This window comes from Pinus tabuliformis, chromosome 1_1, assembly GCF_031772625.1.
Source record: "Pinus tabuliformis cultivar Carrire ecotype Pingquan chromosome 1_1, CPIR1, whole genome shotgun sequence".
NCBI lineage: Eukaryota > Viridiplantae > Streptophyta > Pinopsida > Pinales > Pinaceae > Pinus > Pinus tabuliformis.
The window spans coordinates 704,510,072-704,525,914 of NC_142297.1; the positions used below are offsets into that span (position 1 = coordinate 704,510,072).

The 15,843-nt window shown below is 31.2% G+C and overlaps 1 pseudogene; it reads left to right on the top strand.

The window, feature by feature from the left end:
- The first annotated feature begins 1,629 nt into the window (after positions 1-1,629).
- Positions 1,630-14,782, top strand: LOC149215461 (pectin acetylesterase 8-like; annotated as a pseudogene).
- Positions 14,783-15,843: the final 1,061 nt, after the last annotated feature.

Genomic DNA, 15,843 nt, shown 5'->3' on the forward strand with positions numbered 1-15,843 from the left:
TTTTATTTCTTCAAAGATTTGCTTAGCTCTCTCGAGACACTCATAACTTATGAGTAACAAGTATACTTAACTACCTTCTTAGAGATTAACATACACCAAGTTGCCTGCCTCTGACATCCAATCCTCCAATACGACTAGGAAGAGGTCCCATGGCTAACTTCAAAGGTTACATAAACAAAATTTCAAAAGCTTAAATTACTCCCTTAACATCATGATCATTACACTTTTCTTTATGGCCTTAAATGTTAGAAATGCATCTCTTAAGCAACACGAATACCTCTTTCTTTTCAAACTTTATTATCATTACAAATATGTTACCTACTAATATATGCCTAATGATTTTTTCTTCATATTTCTTCTTTTAAATCATTTTTTTCTTTATTTCTAGTGTATTTTAATATTCACATTCTCATCTCCATATATTGATTCTTAATAGTTTTTTAATATTCACATTCTCATCTCTATATATTCATTCTTAATACTTTTTCAAACTAACAGTAGTTCTTATAAATATTAAATATAAAAGTGGTCATTGTATTAAGTATAAAGTTTTGTCTTAAAATATTTTTGTCTCAAAATGCTTTTGTTTTAAATATAAAGTTTTGTCTTAAAATAATTTTTTCTTAAACTGTTTTTGTCTTAAAATAATCTTGTCTTAAATATAAAGTTTTGTCTTTAAATTTTTGTCTCAAACTAATTTTGTCTTAAATATAAAGTTTTGTCTTAAAATAATTGTCTTAAATATAAAGTTTTGTGTCAAAATATTTTCGTCTTAAATTATTTTTGTCTTAAATATAAAGTTTTGTCTTAAAATATTTTTGCCTCAAACTACTTTTGTCTTAAAATAATTTTGTTTTAAATTATTTTTGTCTTAAATATAACGTTTTGTCCTAAAATATTTTTGTCCCAACCTATTTTTGTCTTAAAGTTTATATTTAAGACAAATTGATTTTTTGAGACAAAAGATTTTTTTTATTCTATAACTCTACATTTTTTATACACGAATTTCAAAGTATATTTAATTCACTCCTTATGTTCCATTTTCCATCGGAGTTTCTTAATGTTATTCCATAATTTCAATAAGGAAATTTTTTAACATGGAAAACCCCAAGCAAAATGAAATGAACATCTTTCGTTTAACCATAAGCATATCACTGAATATGAGACGTTGTTGGTGGAAGAAAAAATTTAACTGTCATGAATGTGAATGATGGACATGAAAAACAAATAACCTTCATGGAAGGCTAACTCGACAGCTAGAACAAATTTAAAATTTCAAAACATGTGGCAATATTATTATGGGACAAGATTACATTGATATAAAAAGAAAAAAAAAATCCAAGATAGCGATGGGGAACCAATAACATATTCTTAATGTCCTTTGTGGAAAAAATTTATGATTGTGCATAGCCAAGATGAAATGATACTATAATATGCTTGTCTCAAAATTTAAGCTATGCACGTCCAATATAAAAAAAGAAAAAACAACTAAACTGGTGTTGGTTTAAGCTTTTAAGAAGAATCGACTGAACTTTCCCGCAGCCCGATATGATCATATTTGGCTTACTGTAACGTAATTCGCTATCCAAGATGGTTAACATATGGCCTGCAAATGAGGGATTCATGACAATGGCACCAAGAATGGATGCAGAAAAACTCCATAGTGGGGAATTTGTGACAACAGAAAAGTTGTCAGTTGCTGATTCATCCAATTTGACGCTCTATGTAAACATCACTGTGTTGAAGAATGCTGTCGCCAAAGGAGCTGGTAAGTGTATTTGTTTGTGTCTCAAAATTTGAAGTTGATTTTTGAAAAGAACTAATAAGGTGGTCATTGCTCATTGCAGTTTGTTTAGATGGAAGTCCCCCAGCTTACCATTTAGATCGAGGATATGGATCTGGAGCAAACAACTGGCTTGTTTTCATGGAGGTTAGTTAATTTTTGTTTTTATTCACCAAAATTGTTTTTGTTAATTTAATATTGATATTTTATTTAGTTTTATCGAGTTATAAACATAATTTGTTGTCTTCCTCCTCACTCAAGTTAAAATTTCATATTATAATACATGTATCTATTAAAATTTCATATTATAATACATGTATCTATCTGTAACTTGATTAATAAAGTGATTATATACCTTGACTCCTCATTTACAACCCATCTGCTTATTGGAGGATGGTGTTTCGACCTACCATCGTGCTCGAACCGCTCTCACTCTGCATTGGGTTCATCTCTGTACATGGGGAAATCAATAGCATTTACAGGGATCTAGGTATCTGAAGTCTAGACTCTAAAGCAATGTGATGATAAATTGGCATTTTAAAGGATTTATTGAAACTATAGAAAACTGTTGAACAGATTTCTATGGATGGAACCGCGTTATGGTTAGATACTGTGATGGGTCTTCATTCACCGGAGATGTGGAAGTACTAGAGCCGGTAGGAATAGGTAATAGGAATTTTAATTCTCATAATCCTGTACCAATGGAAACTTCTATATCTAATGAAAAATATTTCAGGGTAGCAAACTTTATTCGAGAGGACAAAGGATATGGGACGCTGTAATGGAAGATCTTTTGGCTCAGGCAATGGATAAAGCAGAACAGGTAAGTTCTCAAAAGTCAATATTTCTGGAAGTATATACTTAAATGCCTAGCCATTTTGGATATCTGACTTACCAGGTAAAGTATATTTCTGGCTTAAAATGAGTAACTTGAACACAGAGGATATCTATTATTTTAAAAATATTATAAATAATATATTTTAAGGATTATTTATTTATTTTATTAATAAATAAAATAAATTATATATCAATTTTATAATTTAATTAAAATATTTAAATTTATTTAAAATAATTGAAATGGTTTTGATTTAATTTTTGTTATTTTGCTAATTAAATTTATGATTTTTTATCTGAGTATGAGAAAAGAAGAGGGAGAGAATATTTTGATGGAGTGTTTCCATATGTAGATATACATAGGTGTATGTACATATTCCTATACCCATATCCATTTAGCTAGAATAGATTTAGATAGAATAGATATATAAATATGGAGACATGTATATGACATTTTTCTAGGAACCACATAAGAAATGGTGGGGCCAATCCTATTCTCTACCAACTGACGTAACTCAGCTCTTCCTTGTAGATAATCTTGGTATAGGGTTTTAAATTGTGTTAAACTAAAAATAAAGAAAAAAATGGATTTTTCCTAGTTTTGTAAATGATATTTATTATTCCTAAAGTCACTAATATGAGAAAAAATTGACTACAATTGAATGATTTCCAAATTATCTTATCTTTGTAGATCATGCATCACAAAATGAATTGATCAATTGATCAACTAGTCAGCTCAACTTGCCATAAGATGGATCAAAAGATCCATATTCTAATTTCTTCTCTTCATGAACAAATAGCCAGGTAAAAGGAATTGAGAATGAATCAGAACTAATATAATTGGAGAAAATAAATTGGTCCATTTGGGAATAATCCTATGTGGGGATAGAGGAACTTAACCCTCACAATCTATAAAGCCAATAATTTTTCCCACTACTGCAATTTACAATGTTGTTGACATTAACACGTAGAACTGTGCTCTATCTTTTTCCACGTCCAACCATTTATTCCAAAATTGATTTAATTCTCTATCTATAGTGGATACACTTATGATTGGATTACTTAATGTCAAATCAATATTTGAGCTCATTGGCATCTATCCTATGAATAAAATTCTTGGAACGATTCAAGTTCTAATCACTAGTTTCTTCTGAAATTATATAAAATTCCAACTTTTGAGGTGTAAATAGAGTGTTCTATAAATATAGTATTGGACCAAATGAGATCCATTCCTTAGAATAAATTCCATTGGTTCTTTTCACCTATACCCTTTTTATCTTAGGAGAAAAAACATTCTTCCCATGAACCGTATTTGGCTCAGGAATACCCATTGAAAATATCCTAGGGCTTCCTTGCTTTCTAAGTTATCACTTGGTACGTTTCCATCCCAAAGCTCACTTTGATCAGCTTGTAGCATCTACCAATTCCACCATAGACCATTCCCAAAGACTGATACCATACCTTCATGTAATCATATTATGTCATATCCATTCATTTTTGGCAATGGATATTTGTTCAATATTGGTTTGGAGAAATATCCACCTCTACTTCCCTTCTCTTGTTATCTTTACTTCTATCCCAATTGAATATGAATAGGAATCATTATATTATTTATCCCTTTGAAATGCAATGTTATTATCCTCCCCTAGTTGATTTGTAAGAGTGAGTAAAACAATCCATATCAATTCACCCTTCCCTTTTCTTTCCCTTGAAGGAATCTGCATCTAGGCAATGTTTTGTTGTAATTGCAAACTAGATTATGTCATTAAATTTTATTCACACTATACTAGTTAGGACTCCAAAAGAACCTATGGATCTCACACCAATGAAATGAGAATTTATATTCCATTGAGCCTAATTGCCTTAGAGGTTAGGGCATCACACTTGTAATGTGATGGTCATTGATTTGATCTTGATAGCCTGCTCTTTTTCATTCCTTTTATTCCCATAATCCATAGGGTGAATATGGAATGGAGAATACTCTTACAATCATTTTTCGGTTTTGTCATGCCATGATCACTTACTCCTAACTAGGAATGGAATGAATGAAATTACTGGAGCTATTAGGATCTATAAAAAATTGAAGAAAGATCTTTGTTTTCCATATAAAAGAATTATGATCTTACTCATATGGCTTATACTATTATTTCTTCTTCTCATCACTATTTTTTTAATTAAATAAGGAGTTTCTATGTCCCATTATTAGGGATCTCATTTAAAAATAATATGTCATTTGAAAATATTAACAGGGCTCAATAGTAAAATGACGAGCCATGAGTAACTCCACGAATTTGAATTGATTTTCATGAAGGGAGAATATGAATATATACAAGGAGAGAGAGACTATTGGGTTTCATCTCCCAATGTCTCTTTGTCTTCCAACTTCCTTTTATTTTTACTATTTACAATATTTACATCAATTTATCTTATCCCGAATATTAGGTGTCAACATTACCCCCTTAATTTGAAGGGATGTTGGTGAGTCTAAGCATCATTATGAATCTTTCAAACTTTTCCCTTCTAAGCACTTTGGTGAAGATGTCTATAATCCACTCATTTGTGGAACAATTTCGTAGGTGGATTGTTTTGGCCTCAACATGATGTTGAATCAGATGGTATTTTGTATTGATGTGGTTCGTTCAATCATGGAACTTTGGGTTCTTGGCCAACTTTACTGTATAAGTATTTTCAATAAAAAGAGGAGTTGAGTGCATTTGTTTCTCGTGCAATTCTTCCAGAATTTTCTTGAGCCACACAATTTACTTTTATGTTTCAAATACTGCCACATATTCTTCTTAAGTTGTGGAATCTGTTGAAACTGATTGTTTGCATGACCTCAAGGAGACAATTCCTGATCCAAGACTCATAACATAACCTGAGCTAGATACTCCAATTTCATTATCTCCATCGAAATCTGAATCAAAATATCCAATCAAGTTGAAGTCATCCACCTAAGTATACTTGAGTCCAAAGTCTTGAATTCCCTTCAAGTACTTTAGAACTCTTTTTGTAGCAGATGAGTGACCTCACAAGGCTTTTGCATAAATCTAGCGATGATTCCAACAACAAATGAAATGTATGGTTTGGTAGGATTCAAGTAGTTGAGACTTCCTACAAGTTGTCTTTACTTCGTTGCCTCCTCAAATTCTTTTCCTTCAATGGATGTGAGCATTATTTTTTGTTCCATTGGAGTAGTCAAAGGATTGCACTCATCCATGCCAAACAGGTTCAGCAGATCTCCAATGTGCTTCTTCTGAAAGAGGACTATAAACTTTGTAAGTTTAGTTAATTCAATACCAAGATAGTAGTGAACATAGCCCAAATATGTTATTTCAAAATCTTTCCTCAATTCTTTCTTTAAGGATGCAATGTAGCTTTCATTATTCCCCGACGTCATAAGATCATCTACATACAACACAAGATATACAATTATTTTTCCTACTTTCTTGAAAAACAAAGTTGCATCATCAAGATCATAATGTTTGAAATTGATTTTCAAAATATGCTCAGTTAACTTCTCGTATTGCACTTGCGGTGCCTGGGTCATACGAGGATTTTACAAGATTTCATATTTCGTGTTCTTGACCCTTTGTAACAAATCCTTATGGTTGAGACATAAAAAAATTGTCTTTTAGATCTCCATTCAAGAAAACAGTTTTTACATCCATTTGATGGACTTTCTAACTGTTTTGAGACACTAAGGAAAAGAGTGTCTATATGGTAGCCCATTTTTTTGTGGGGGAAAAATTTTCCTCATAGTCGACCCCTTCTTTCTGTGCAAAACATTTTGCCACAAGCTTGGCTTTTTGCTTGTCGAGTGAGTCATCTTCTTTATACTTGTTCTTGAAGACCCACTTGTAACCTATTGGTTTGGTTCCAAATGGAGGATCAACCATCTTCCAGGTGCCATTCTTTATCAAAGCATCATGTTCATCATGCATCACTTCTTTCCATTCACCATGAGAAGTGACTTCTTTGAAGGAATTTGGCTCAAAATATGTAGAGAAATTCAATTCACAATCATAAGAAACATCTATATCAAAAGGTGAATCAAGACCGTCAACATCACCTCCATTCTATCTAGCAGAGCTTCTTGTTCCTTTTTTTCCAACTTCATCAGGAAAAACACTTTCAAGTGTCTTTGTCAACCATTTTGGAGGACCTTTCTGAGAAAGCTCAGGTTGCTTAGTTGACTAAGATGGGGTTGAATCAAGATTTAGTCTCCCAATTTTGTTAATCACATCACTCAAAGTTTCATCAATGGATGGATCTCCCCTTCAAGATATGGAATCTCATTATGAAACTATTGAAAACACTTTTCATGCTAGAATCTATCCAAACAATCAAGATACTACTCAACAACATTGTCAGTCTTGGAAGATTCAAGAAAGATCACATCTCTAGATATTATAAACTTCTTATTCACTTCATCATAGAGATGGTATGATTTGGAGGTTGTTGAGTACCCCAAGAAGATATATTTTCAACTCCTTGAACTGAGTTTGTTTCTTTGTTCCTTAGGTATCAAGGCATAATAGGTGGAACCAAAAACCTTGAGATGCCTCATTGAAGGAATATCTTCATACCACATTTAATATCGAGTCTTGTTTTTGATAGCATGAGATGGACACCTATTATTTATATGCACAACACATAAATCTACATCATCCCAAAACATCAACTTAACATTCTTGAAAAACATCTTCGAACGTACCATATTTAAGATTGTCTTGTTCATTCTTTCAACTGCTCCATTCTGTTGGGGGCTATAAAGCACGATTGTTTGATGTTTGATCCCATGTTGATGAAGGTAGTTTTCAAATTCATTTTAAGTGTATCATTTTCCATTATTAGTATGAATAGAGCTAATATGAGATTGTGCATCATTTTAAAATCCATGCATGAAATCTCTTGAATGTTTCAAACGCTTCAAATTTGGTCTTCAATAAATAAACCCAACACATTATGTTGTAGTCACAAATAAATGCCATCATATATTTATTACCATTTTCAAAAGGAATGGCCATTGAGCAACATAAATCAAAATGAATGACTTCAAGTTTTCTATGTGCTCTCGAATGAAAATCATGAAACTACTATTTTTTGTGCTTTCCTAAGATACAAGCATCACATTTCTTAAGCTTCCTAGGAATTGTAGGTAAACCAATAACACCATTTTTCTTCAATAAAAGAAGATTGTCATAGTTCATGTGTCCAAATTTAGCATGCCATAAAATAATTAATGGAAATGTACCTTCATCATAGTGAGAAATGTATGAAAATTTTTGTGCATGAGCAAAGATTAATTCTAGCTCCAGAAGTATTTATTCCTCTATCCCAGTCATGACAAGTGAGTAATATAATGTTTTTCTGACCTCAACCTTTCCATCAAATATGTGAATGGAGTGTCCTTGCTAGTAGATGTGGACCAAACCCAACAAGTTTCTCCTCGACTCCAGGAGGTATAAAACATCATGTAGAAGAAACTCTGGAAGTCCAGTTTGATCTTGATGGTGCCAAGCCTCGATGGCTTGAGTTTTGACTTATCTGCAAAGTATATTGCTCCATCAACATTGTCAGTGAATTCTTCAAAGAAGTTTCTTCTGAAAGTCATGTGGCAGTTTTCTCCTCAATCAAACAATCAATCATATTTCCATGAAGCAAGTGAAGAATTGAATAAGTCTTCAGTTACTCCAATTTTTCAATATGCCAAAACATAATGAGCAGACTCGGGTGCTTTTCCTTTCCCTTTACCAACTGTTTTACCATTTTATTCATTTATTTCCTACTCGATTTTGTCCCAAAGAATCTTACAGGTGGAAGCATCATGTCCATGTTTATTGCATCATATGCAATGAAGACCGAACCTTTCTCTTTGGAAATGTTTGCCCCCCCTTCCTCAAAAATTCTTCCTTTCTCTTTCTCTTCAAGCACCTCTTCCTCCAAAATAATCTTGTGCATGATTCTTCTCTTTTTGTGCAAGGCACATAACTTCTTTACAAGACTGAGGAGTTGTCTTCTTTCCAAAATCCTTCTCTCTTTCAACAAGCTTCCTCTCAAGGGAGTTAGGAGAAATATCCTTAAGTTTTCCACCTGCTTTCAATGATTCGAGATAATGTGAATAGGTGGGATATAGTGCCTTACCATAATATATGAGAGGAATATCTATTTCAACACGAGTGGCTTTTATGTCATGCATAATGGATCTTTATTTATGATGCTAAGGCAAGAGGGTCATCACTTTCCAATTCAAGATTGAACAACTTAATCATCAATTGAATAACTTCCAGTTCAGAGTGTGAGTCATACAATTCCTTTAACTTCTTTAAGGCTTCAAATGCCTTTGAAAATGGAAAAATACGTGGACTTGTCTCTTCATTTATGGAGGCTGCAATCAAGGCATAGGCCTTGCTGTTCTTGTTTTCTAAAATGGAAAAATCCTTATCTAAAGTGGGAATTTTAGGTGCATTGTCTCCTTCTCCTTCATAAATCCCTTTCCACAACACATTGAAAATAAGAATGTGTTTTATCTTCATGGACCACTCATGGTAGTTCTCTTTGCTAGAAAGAACCGCTCCAACTATAGATATAAGTGAATGCATCATATGACCTGATTTGTGCCCAAAATAATTGCAATAGTTGCAACAAAAATTTGATGTATTTTCAATAAACCTGACTACCTATGTCTTAAAAAAAATTCAATTAAAGATATAATCTCTCAAATATACCTCCATACAATTTCATTACCATATAAAAAGGAGTGAATGGTACATCCCATGCTATAAGAACTTCATAAACATTATGTGTCCAACCTATAAACAATTATTAACTCAACATACTCACTTCATATTATACCATACACACTTCACAACATATGCACTTCATCTTATACCATATGCACTTCATATTATATCACTTTATATGACCCTATGATATAAATAATTCAACGGAGGTATTCAAAAAGGCATTCAACAAATAGCATATGCACTTCAGCAAAAAAAAATTGACCACCCAAGCATCGCACATCAAATTAAACCGTGTTCAAGAAATTACAGCAAGGAATCATGGCCATTGCAACATAAAAGCCGAATGCACATGATATACTTCATCGAGGTCAGAAGTTTCTTGCAACATAGGATTTAACTCAGTCATGACAGAGCCACCACACATGGAATTCAATACACCATTCGACTAACTTTTGTACAACGCCCAAAGTAAACATTCATGCACAGCATTCAATCAATACAACAGAGCATACGTACTTGTTCAACGATTCAATCATTGTGTATATAATGCAAATTGTTCCACGTTCACTGAACCATATGTATCACAAGACCAATATGGCCTTCGAGATTATATGCAACATTATTCAACCAATTTAATCTTTTCAACATAGTAGGTTGCAATACAGTGCCTCAATGCAGCATAAATATGACCCCTTCAACACACAAAAAAAATAATTGCTCGAGAAATTGACGTTGTCTTTCATAACACAATGTTTTGGTATCCAATACAGCCCACTGCAAAATTTAACTTTTCAACGGAGTTTTGCGTCTTCTCAAAGAATGCACGGACTCGATACTACACATGGAACCCACAGCTTCTCAAAAAATGCACGGATAGAGAGCACAAGAATATGGCCAAGAATATAGGAGTTATTGGGCAAACAAATTCTAAAATGGTTGCTGGCTCTAATGCCATAACATGTCAGGGACAGCTTCATGAATTTGAATTATATACCAGGAGAGGAGAGAACATTGGGTTTAATTTCCCAATATTTCTTTTTTTCCAATTTCACTTTATTTTTACTATTTACAATAGCCAGATCAGTTTACTTAATCCCAAAGATTAGATGCCAACATAAAATACCAAAAACCCAAAAAAATTTATGAACCAATATTCTTCCAGGAAAATTTCTCAGTACTATATCCAGCGATAATGAAAATATATTTTTTTTGTGACTAAAGGAAAGATAATTGCTGAAATATGTTCATATTTCTAAAAGGGATAAAGGATCAAAGGGTCGAGTCCTATTGAAATTATTTGAAATGTATTTAAATAATAATATTTTTCAATTCAATATGGTTGTCACCATTCATGGAGCTAGACAATTATCTAATCATAGATATATATGAGTCAATGACCCTATACTAGATATACCAAGTTACCTTTGAAAACCTCAAAATGTGATTACTACAAGAGATCAATCATTAATACGAATATATATCTGATAAATTTCCAAATCATTTTACTTTTCATTATTTACATTTTAAAATATAAATAATTCATCAATCATGTAAATGGATCATTTTGAATATTAATAAATTGTTGGATCATTTTGAATATTAATAAATTGTTGATCGTAGATTATTATTCTCTTCAATCTTGATTCGAGAATGAATAAAAAGAAAGGGTTGCTGGGCATCCAAAAATATGTTCCTTTCTCCCTTCCTTTCCTCCTTGAAGGGTACGTTTTATAATCTTTTACTATGTTACATGTTATCCACGATACTTTTCTTTTATTGTTTCTTAAAATAGTATTTATCCTTCCCATATAATGAACTAATGTTCATTGCTTTTTCTCTACTATGAAGAGAGAGATTGATATCGAAATTACGAAATTGCCTTATTGGGATTAAATAGATTCAAAAAAGAATGGACGAGAAGAAAATAGTAGTGGCAAGATGCAGAAAGAGAGGGATTCGAGTAAGTAGAATCCTACATAGTGATTTTAATGCTATGCCTTGAAGTTCTCGTTCATCATTTCTATGAGACTTCTTGGTTTTAATTAACAAAATAAGGGAATATAAATTTCTTAATGATTTTTTTAGTTTGGTATAAACATTTCAATATTTCATAATTAAATAGATAATAAATAAAGTAATCATTCAATCCCCTCAGAAAAAAAAAGGACGGTTTCTTCAATTTCTCTCATTTTAGGAAATCCTCAATCATCTATGTCAATTTAATGTATTTGGATCTCGTAATCAATAATTTAAGATAAATTAATTTATCCATTCCATAGCATGATCTTTTGTAGTAATCATTTTATCATTTGTATAAAAATTAATTCTTTGTCAACGATATTTGTCAATGATATTATTTCACGATGACTAATTTTTTCTTGATATCCTTTTATCTATATAGATAAAGCACATAATCGCTCATTGGGCATTTCATTCTCATTAAGCAATACTCAATCATTTAACTTTTTCATTGTTCATTTCATGATCGAAGGACCTCCAAGTTTATGAATATAGTATTCTTTTGGTACAAATCGTTTTTCCATTATTATTCATATTACTAATGAAAATTTGTTCTAAATATTCCCTATATATTCTCATTTTAAAGAATAAACTCGAATGGTAAAATGTCAGAACATGTTTATGATTTTTAGGAAATTTATTTTACATTATTGTGTTTCTAGACAGGGACTAAGCAATCCCACAAAACTCCATTATTTTCAGCATAGAATATAAAAGGCATGCTTACTGGATTCACTATGGGATGGGGTGATGAGAGAGGGTGGTCCTCCTCTTTAAAACTTCTTGTAACCCTACTCATGCATTGGCTTAGCTTAGGTATCAGCCAAGGAGATTTGTCTCCTTAAAATATTGAATTCCTTCACCTTACTAATGCATCTAAGACATAATTTGATTCATATCATAGATCGTGAGAGAAAAGGTGTAGATTATATTTTAAATAGTTTATTGATAACTAGAGATGAATACCCAATTACATTAACTTGGTTGATACTTTTATAAATTTCTAGCTTCATCCACATCCACAGTTTCGATTGTTCCACTCTATTGTTAGTGGAAGTTCCTAATCCCCAAGAAAAATTGATTTTTTCTTTTAAACAGGGGAAATGATGACCCCTTCTTCTCTTTCCACCCCTTCTTATTTTGGTATTCATCAAATCATATCTAGGACACACACTGGCACAGTTAAACAAGGAATTTGTTTGATAACGAGGTTACTCGTTGGAAATGTTCTCAATAATCTCTATATCATGTTGTTGGTCCTATAAAATAACTCAACAATAGTGCAAGCATTTATTTTTGAAAATATAAAGGGCATATCGATGGATGGATAACTAGGGAAGAAACAAGTTTAGTCTTCATGAATTGATGAATTCTAGTTGTGCATTGTATTGTTCTTCTGGAGTCTTGTGTGCCTTACAAAGAAGAATTGGATACCATGACTCTACATGATGGTTGAGTATGTTCCACCCATACTCAAAGTGTTGATGAAGATAAGTTGTGTGCCTTGAAATTAATGATCCATACCAAAGTACATACCAAAGTACACTGAGATTGTGTGATGAGCTCACAAACTTCATTGTTCTTTGCGCTATAGAGGAACAAAACCATGGATGGAATTTGTGAATGGTGGGGGATGGAATTGACAAAGGCTGAGAGATTATGTGTAACAACAAAGGTCAGGAGATGCTAGTTATGCATATCGAATGAATAAGGCGAAAAGCTCATGTGTGGTGTTGCAAGGTGAGAAAAGTGAGTATGAGAAAAAGGGTTGCATGGGATGAGTAAAGTGAAGGTTCATGAGGAGAAAATAGACCTAAAATTAAGCCAAGTGGGTGCCATAGCAACAAGTAGATATTTATGTATTGAGTGTGGGTTGTAGCCTACAAAACAGGGAGTTGGAGCTTCTATCTAGTGGGTGTCTATGGAGAGCTTGGAGGTCGGTGCCTCCTCCAAGTGGGTGCTTGTGTAAATCCATGAATTTGGTGCTTCATGATAAGTTACTTAGGGTGTCTGCAGAAGAACGAAGTTGGTGCTTTGTACTAGTGGGTGCTAGAAATCAATATAAGGGAGTTGGTTCTTCATGTGAGTGGGTTCTCAACAAATATAAATGTAAATAGAGTAGGAGCTCATATTTTACATCATAATACAAACAAATCTTTGGTGGTTTTTCTCCGACAAGGGTTTCCATGTTAAACTTTTGTGTCTTATGTGTATGTTTCTCATGGTGTGTTTGTTCATGTGTTTATTTGTATTGTTGTTATATGATATGATGACAATGACTCACATGAATGATTTCATTGCCAACCCTAAAATGAAAATATAAATTAGCATAAAAGTAAAAATTATCCTTAATACTGATTCACCGTCCCCACCCCCAACCTCCAATCTGAGTATTAAACATTGTTTCCAACATACTATAAATAAAATATAAATATAAATGAATGTACACATTGCATTTTACTAGCTAAGCTATAAATAAAATATTGCCATGTATATCTGAGATAACATACTTTTATATTAATTTTGAAATATAAAGTAATTAAATGTAAAAAAAATATCTTATATTTAAGTTATAAATATTTCAATAGAAGATTTAAATAAATTATATAAATTATTTGAGTATATATATTAACTAATATATTTCAATACGAACTTCCTATATGTATGTGTGTTTTGAGATAGTAAAATATTTCAAATTTTAAAAGAAGTAATTAAAAGTAAAATAGGGATGTTACCTTATAGGAAGAGGGAGATATGTATTTCATTTAATTCTTAATATAAATTTGATATGTGGCATTTGCAAAACATTAATAATGATAATCAAATCAATACAACTTATAAATAAAATATTTCACTATACAAAATTAAGTAAAATTGATAAGTATTTAAAAATAGCTCAATAATAGAAAAACATTTTAATATGAACAATTTCGTTAATAAATAAAATATTTCAATATGCATATTAAGTAAGATATTTCATTCAACTATATATATTATATAAAAAAAAAATTAATTTTTTTAAATAGTTTTAAAACCTAAATAAATATTTATCAAAATTGCACGGTATTATCTTTAAACTATAATAAGTATTCGCGAAAACTCATTAAATTTATTATTTGGGGCCATAAAAAATTGAAGATTGCTCTTTTACATTAAATTAACCTTATTGAAATGGTAAAATGCCATATGGTAGGTCCTACTCACTGGCTGCTCAGCAGGTGGCCTCCCAACATATATTCACTGCAACGAATTTGGCCATCTTCTTCCAAAGAGTGTTGATGTGAAATGCATGGCCGATGCTGGATTTTTCATGGATTTGTATGTTCTCGCTGACATTTATTTCGAATATCTTAATATACTCATTATTTATTTCGAATATGTTAAAATATCGTTTATTTGAAGAGAATTATTTATATTGGTATGGAAAGAACTATGAGATTTATAATCGAAAATTACAAAAGTTTAATATCGTAAAATGGATCTCTACTTTAATCTACAACCTACATGAATATTTTAATATTTTAAAATATCTATTATGTACATGGATATTTAATACACAGTTTATTGCAAATTTTGATAATTCGATTACATATTGTCGCATGATTGCATAGACAACGTAGCTGGTCGAAATCTATTTAGAATTTTCTATAATGAAATCGTCACGTTTCATGTATATACCTCGACTCTCTTCTACTTACGTATACTAATCTAATTAACGTTTTGTATTTGTTTTCTTCATCTCCATTTTTTATCCTCATGGTTTTATTGTCATTCTCATGGTTTTATAGAATATGATATTGTATTTCAGGGCTCTTTGAAAAAAACTTACCAACTGTTCAAATAAAACTATGAGAATGAAAATGACTATATATATATTATATAAAATAATATAAAATAATTAATGTTTTGTATTTTTTTCTTCATCTCTATTATTGACAACGAATATTGTAGATATCATTTTGGGATTCAACTGCGTTGAATAAGTCATTCATGTACGACCATTTCCATGTGAGATAGTGGTAATTGACTAATTTCTCATGATTTTTGAATAGTGCACTTAGCTTCAATTTTATGTTTGATTAATTATAATTCTGTTTTGAAGTATAATTTTTTTATAATTTAGCATTATAAATTGAGTTTTATTATTATTTTTTTAATATTTAAATCTATCTATCTCAAATATGATTGGTTGAACTAGCTCCCCTCTTATGGTGTAATGATGGCAAGAATTGACTTTTGTGTACTCTATTATTAATTTCTATGTACTATATCACTAATTACTATGTACAATAGGTATAAATAATTTAAAAAATAACATTATATATTAAAACATAAATTCAAAAATTCCATGTTCTCATTGGTGTAAAATATTGAATAAACAATTTTTATGGATTTTATTTTTTAATTTACAAAAAAATAATTTAAAAAATATAAATTTGAAAAAAATATGTGTACAATTTG